Raw genomic sequence first — 7,374 nt, 5'->3', positions numbered from 1 at the left:
CATGTACTGGCAACCCTCTCCCCTATTCATTCATTCATTCACTTTTTAAATTCTCTCTCAAGCAGCAAAATCAGCCTGATTATTAAGCTGGTGATCCAAGTCTGGCAAGGTGAATCACAATTTATGAATGGTAGAATGAGCATGGAAGTCCCATTGCATAACTTTTAAACGCAACTTCCATTTCTAAAGAGGGAAGAGGCTTGGAATCGATCTTGGGTTTCAGGGCAAATGGTACCCATGGAGCCTTCATGGAAATGAACAGCCGGGTTGAGACTCAGCGCAACCGGTGGGCCCATGTAGCATCCCAGCGACTCATCGAACACAGCTGCAAACTCGTTGGTTAGTTTCCAACTTTTTTGGCCTATGGGGTACCTCAGATTGAGGCAGGCTTGTCAGGGTCTACTCTGTATCTTGTGGTTGGTGCACACCTCTGCTTGAAAGCCCTTTGGTTACATAACCACATCTACATAGCAGCTAGAAAGTTCTAGCATACCTCAGTGCAGTTTCTATATTTCCCCTCACTTCAATCAATTTTCACAAAAATAGTTTAGCAGCAGAGGCCCATTGTCCAATGGCAAGAAACATTCAATTATGACAGAAATCTAGGACAAAACACTGATTCACACTTGCATGCCCTACACTTTCTTGTCACTTCTTGGCTGGAAACTGACTGGCATTTGCAATTTACAAGAAAACAAAGCTCTAGTCTGAAAAACAGCATCAACCTAGTCATTCCTAGGTCTGTGCTAAGGGTTTTGTTCAACCAGACATTTGCTATTCTAGAGGGAGACAATACGCTACAAAGCACTTTGCTAAAAGTCTTTTCAATTGAGCACACACAGCAATTACATATATCCAGAGGATAAGATCCAGATCAGCTTCAACAGGATGTCAGAATTAAATGGTGCCCATTTGAGACATAACAATAACTGAGGATTAAGATAAAAGCAAGGGACTTCCATTATCTAAAATTGGTCATGTACCATTACTTTACAGAAAAATGAATGTTCTTGTCTCACCCCTTTGATGGTGATACCAAGCATGAACTGTTGGGGAAAGGAAGGATGTGCAATGCTTTTACAGATTTAATAGAATTAATCCTTCTTAGTTTTTAGAAGTTCAGTTATAGACTAAGAACCTTCAGCATTTTAGGCTGAATGCCAATCTTTCGTCTCACCCTGCAACACTTTCAATTTTTGTTTCATAAACAGCCTTCTCTTTCCCACAATGCCTTTGCCTGTTTCTGTCTCTTGAGCATTCTTTTCCCCATTATTTTTTTTCCTAAATTTCTTTCTGTTTAGAGAACTTAACAACAACAAAATATGGTGTCATTGGAGCATACCTCCGGAGGTATGCCCCATCAGCTTGATTTGGAATTTGCTAGGAGGTGTGTGAGAGCTTGCTTTGAGAATCATCACCAACACACACACACACAGCTTCCATATTTTCCAAGAGTTATTTTCTGGCTCTCCATTAAAGAAAAGAGTCATATTTGTTTTCAACACAGGTCATCACAGTTCTAACAAAAGCCAACAGATACTGCTTTTCTAGGGAATCGTGCACTTTCTGAGGAATTAGACTGCAGAATACAGCCTGAGCTCCTGTGCACTGGAGCAATGCAAAGATCAGGGAAACTCCCAGATCCAAATGAGGTTAAGCTTCAAACAGGCTCTCTGCCATATCTCCCATTTAGCTCGTAATCTGACTATAGTTAGAGCTGAGGGTGGTGCTATGGCATAGTCCTCAGATATTTTTTTCAATAATAGATAGAACACATTGACTTGGAACTAAGTAGAGCCTAATTCTCACCAATGGGGCTGCAGTAGGGAGGAGAGGATAAAGAATTCTGTGAGACGTAAGTGTAGCGGGCAGCCAAGCCCATATCCCCACACGCAGGGTAGTTCACTGACAACCTTTCAGTGTATGGCCAGTGACACCCATATATATAACCCCTTTAAGGGGGGGACCCTGGAATCGCTGCTGCAGGGGGGCTAGTCACCACTTCACACACACCCATTTTAGGGAAGAAAAGACTAAAGGATTCTACCCAAGGCCATAACCACCAAAGTTGTGACAAATTGCTATGGGGAAGACAAAACCTGCCAATGCAGGAAAATTTCTTCCTGGTCCTTCAACAGCAACCAGTCAAAGACCGTAGCAACGCCCGCTAAGCAGGAAGAAAAAGTTAACCTGCAAACAAGTAAACATTAAACAAAGGGAGGGTAGGGAGCATGAATCTCCAGCGCCGACTGCCAGGCTATTGTTGACTCCACCCCCTATTTATAAATGGGTCTGGCCCCACCTCCCAGCAATGAAACTTGATTACTGAGGCTGGGCGTGAACCTCCAAAAATTACCACTGAGAGGTGAGTCAGCCCCTGTTTGCCAGTAAGCTCCCTGGGAACTGTAGCACCACACGTGCTCCCGCAAAGAGCACCCACAATGTAAAGTGTGAGTCCTTATTATTATTAAATATGTACTGGGTGGAATTCAATGTTATGCTATTATAACTGACCTGCCACACAGACATTTCTGTTTGCCAGATACAACTATTTCATCTCTCCTCCCCCTGTTCTGTGCAGGTTCTCCTCAGCCCCAGAGCCAATTTGGGGGGGCACATTAGCGGTGAAGAAGGAAGAAAGCCATACTTGTGCTAGTAGACCTCATTGCATTTGCTCCTGCTGGTATAAGTATTTAGTTGAATCTGGCCCTCTGAATATAACTTAATTTCATCCCATTTTTAAATGTGTATTTTTATCCATTCTTCTGCTTTCACAATTCTTACACCTCACTGATCTAGAGAATTTCCTGGAGAACCATTCAGGGTATGGCTGGTCAACATCACTTAATCTTCCCTGAGATATGAAAGGCCACAGATTCAGAAAATGAGATTATTGCACCCTTCCCTCTTTGCCTCGCCACCATCTGCTGTGAATAGGAGGCTATTTCTAGGCCTATCTCAAGTACTGAGGACTCTGCCAGAGGAGATAAGCACCTTCCAAAATCTTGCATCTAAACAGCTCAAATCTTTCACAAAAGGCTCCAATTTTTGCAGTTCGTTCTTTGTCTCTTTTTCTCCTGATTAGGAATGTGCTCAAAAAGAAAATCTTGCCTTGAAACATCAAAAAGCAGAAAATGCTGAAGCAGCTTTCAAATTTATGCATATTCAATACAATGTGGTTCTTAGCAGAGGGAAGAGGGAGTGTCATCTATCCCAAATAAAACCATATATTCTGCAATTACAATCTCCCGGCAACAAAATGCACAGATGCTTTTTGTGTGCAGATGAAAAAGAAAACACTTTAGATTAACAACAATTTAGCTAAACTGAAGTCTGTTTAAAGTTGGCGTCATTGTAGCACCATAGAGAAGGAGGTCTACTTTGGACTCTCACTTTGTTCATTTCAAAAAGTTAGTTAATTTTAACCAGGAGAGAACCAGCAACTTATTCAGTAGATTGTTAATTGTCCAGTTATTACACGGAGATGTTTGCGCTGCCTTTTACTGTTATTGCCACACGAACAGAAACACACTTAGTGACGCAGGTGGTGCTGTGGGTTAAACCACAGAGCCTAGGGCTTGCCAATCAGAAGGTTGGTGGTTCGAATCCCCGCAACGGTTGCTCGGTCCCTGCTCCTGCCAACCTAGCAGTTCAAAAGCACATCAAAGTGCAAGTAGATAAATAGGTACCGCTCCGGCAAGAAGGTAAATGACGTTTCCGTGCACTGCTCTGGTTTGCCAGAAACGGCTTAGTCATGCTGGCCACATGACCCGGAAGCTGTACGCCAGCTCCCTCGGCCAGTAAAGCGAGATGAGCGCCACAACCCCAGAGTTGTCCGCGATTGGACCTAACAGTCAGGGGTCCCTCTACCTTTACCTTTACAGAAATGAAGTCCCATTGGACTTTCTGCCAGATAAATAGCTCTAGGACTGTGACCTTAGGGGACAATCCAAACTATAAATTATCCTGGAACGATCAAATCAATAACTGGCAGACCTCAAACTTGGATCAGGTAGACATACGCCGGCACAAATCCCTCATTGCAGCTCAGTTTACACTTATGTTGGATTCTAACTTCATTCAGCTTAGCCACATGACCAGGCACCCACAAGAACTTACTCCAGCAAAGTAGTGTAAAAAAAGAAGAAGCTTGTCTTCTCTTTGCCAAATGTGAGCCAGCTCACCTGACAGTAGCGATGCTCCTGCATGGTGTTTGGATTTGGTGTACTTTATGCCAGTTGAACATAAATTTTCACCTGTGGGAAGGTTGATGCCTGTTCCCCCAACAGGGGTTTATTTTTCTTATTTGTGTATGTGTGTGTGATAAAATTCACCTCCATTGTGTTTTGGTGCTACCCTTCACAGTAGCAGCTTCTTCCATCTTTTATATATATACACTTTATTTTGTTGCTGCTCCAGGTAGCAGGATCAGACCTCCTCTTTCAGTGATCCAGCTCCCATTTTCTTTTCCTAACTGTGCTCTGGACATAACATTGTTGCACGGAATTGTGAGGGGAGGTGCACTGCTAAGCCATCGTTTCTCCAGCTTAAGTGCATTAGCTGAATTTATTTATTTTCATTCTGACTTGTGATTAAAATGTTTTTGTTTCTCACCCTGGGACTCTTGAGTGAAGAACGTAAAAGGTCAAGGTCAAGGTCCCCTGGACGGTTAAGTCCAGTCAAAGGCGACTATGGGGTACAGACCATAAATAACTCAAATAAGCAAGCAAACTTTGAATAAAACTATATATATCCACATGCATCCTAGATGCCAGCAGAAATGTGGTGAGGAAAATCTTGGCCAGTCCATTTCCACAGCTGGTGTACCACCAGTGCTTTTTCTTCTAAGAAAAATGTTTAGGGGTTCTCTCATTTTCCTACTCATATTGAAATACTGCTCCTCAATGAGGCCAAACTTAGATTCACAAAATGCTTAGGGGTATGTGTACCCCACGTACCCCCAGAAAAAAAGAACTGTGTACCACTACTGAGAAAGCACCAGCAGGGTTAGAAACTGAAAAATGTGATTTTTTAATAGAAAGTGTAATTTCTGTGTTTGGACCTGTCATGTAAAAAGTCATGTGTTGGTCCACAAAACATGCCTGGAATCCAAACATTGACAAAGACTGCTGCCTCCGCCTAAGAAACCCTCATGCTGAGTTTAGCAGCAATATCTCCAGAGGAGGCCAAACCTATGAGAATAAACAGAGGAGGCCAAACCTATGAGAATAAACAGGAAAAGTCATGCTAAAGTTATGTTTTGCTTCACCATCTTGATTCAGAATGGTACCTGGCATCTAAACAGCAGTGAAGACTACCGTCTCCACTCTGGGAACCCTCATTCCAGCTCTGGTGAAAACATCTCAAGAAATGGGGACTTCCGGGTTGGCGCCTCTGGCAATGGCGGATTTCCTCCGATCGGGAGGAATCCGCTCCGTGGAAAACAGGGTCTGAACCGCCACGGCGAGGGGGAGACCCATTAAAAACCACAGGCGGGAGAAGCCTGTGGACGTGGGATTCGGCTGGCACCTTTGCGCCCCCCCTACTCGCGGGGAAACCCAGTTTCGGGGATCCGGAGCGACGTGGGGTGAGTGGCACGGTGCTTTGAATCGACTGCTTCTTTCACGGAGTGAAGCCGCATTGCTGTTGCCGGAGAGCGCTGACTTTTTCCTGTGGACAATTGGACTTTAAACAACTGCCCGTGAGTAGAACGGAAAATTGGATTAAGAATTTTTTTTTTAATTTGGCACTGAAGTGGGAAGGTCTAAACAGGAAGTCCGCCTTCCGCTTTTGTAGATAGATTGAAGCAAAGACACGGCAAGCTAGAGTTTAGAAAGTCATCTGTAAAGGATCAAATTCTCAACATTTAAAAATACTGAACCCCCCTTGGAAGCAGGAGAAGAGGGGGGAACCTTTTTTAGACTGTTTAAACCTGCAGAAGAGAGAGTAAAGAAAGGCAATTTTCCACCGTCTTGAACCTGGGAGCGGGGTGTCAGGACAGACGTTCTGGGGAAGTTCATTGACTATGGACAAACGTTTTTGACAGATAGTTAAAAGAAGAGAAACATATTGATTCCATTGTTCCCCTTCGCACTTAAAAGGAACAAAATATTGACAAAATATCTGAAAAAGGAAAACCTTGTTGCTAGATCTGCTTTAAAAAAAAAAAAAAAGATGGATACAAATAGAAATTGTTTCCCCTAGAGGGAGCTTGTGAAACTGTTATTAAAACCGAACTGGGGAGCTTTGCAGCTGCAATAGATTAAGATCGTGGGACCAGACTTCGACCTTGAACAAGAATGTACTCGGAGGCTCTGGTGCTTGCTTTTTGCAAGACAAGTGCTTTATTGGAAGAGTTACATGAGAAGATGGATTTGATGACTGTTGCGATCGGAAATTTTGGACAGGCAGTGGGTACCTATATAGAACCCACTCAGGAATTAATCCAGGAATGTGCTTTGACAGATCAGATGAGGGAGGAGGTTGTTGCTGAACCTCGGGTGGCAGAGATGGAGGGAGCTGTGGCCCAGCAGGAATATGAGTTGTTGGATTCGACGAACGAACCTGGAAAAAGTCAGATTTGGAGAGATGGAGTCCAGTTTGGCTTGGAGATGGGGGGCTGGATAGACCCCCCTATGCAGGGATGTTTTGACCCAAGTCTGGCTTTGGGCCGGGGGGAGCTCGGAGTTGTGGGGGCCTTTAACTTTGGAGGGACCTTGAAACATGCCTTTAAATACCACATGGATTTCAGTGTTGACTATGGAAAAGGGGCTGACTTGTCGAGAAGGGACAAAAATATTGTCAAGCTGGAGTCCCCCCGAGTGAAAGGAGCAGAAGACAAAGTAAAGTACAGGTATAAATATGAAGAAGACCTGCGGAAGGGACATGGAAGAGACTTAAGAGCCTCGGACATAAGGTCACCAGGTTGGTGGACTAGATGGATGGGATAGAAAGGACTGACAAAACCCGAGACCAGGAAGAAGAGACGATGGATGAAGATTGGAAGAAAGTTTTAAAAATTCATTTAGAAAAGTATTGTAAAATTAATGAGTATTAGAAAAATGTTGGAATGAAATTATTTGGCTTTAGCAGAAATGTTAAAAAGAATTATGTAAGAATATGTTATGGTTAAGAGAATTTGGTATAAATAAGATTTAAGTTTTAAGTTTTAGGGTTTTTTACGGTAAGATAAGGTTAAAATAGATTATGGTAATTTAATGACAGAATATTGTGAAAGATGGAAAGGATTTGCTGAGATAATTAACAACTAGAATACAAAAAAGGGAGGTGTGAGGAGGTCGATGAAATAAGGTAATGACAGTTAAGGATCTGGGAATATTGGATCTGTTTTTAAATTTTTTGTCTATTTTTGCT

This window comes from Podarcis pityusensis (genome assembly GCF_964106645.2).
Source record: "Podarcis pityusensis genome assembly, chromosome: 7".
NCBI lineage: Eukaryota > Metazoa > Chordata > Lepidosauria > Squamata > Lacertidae > Podarcis > Podarcis pityusensis.
This window is presented reverse-complemented; position numbering follows the sequence as displayed.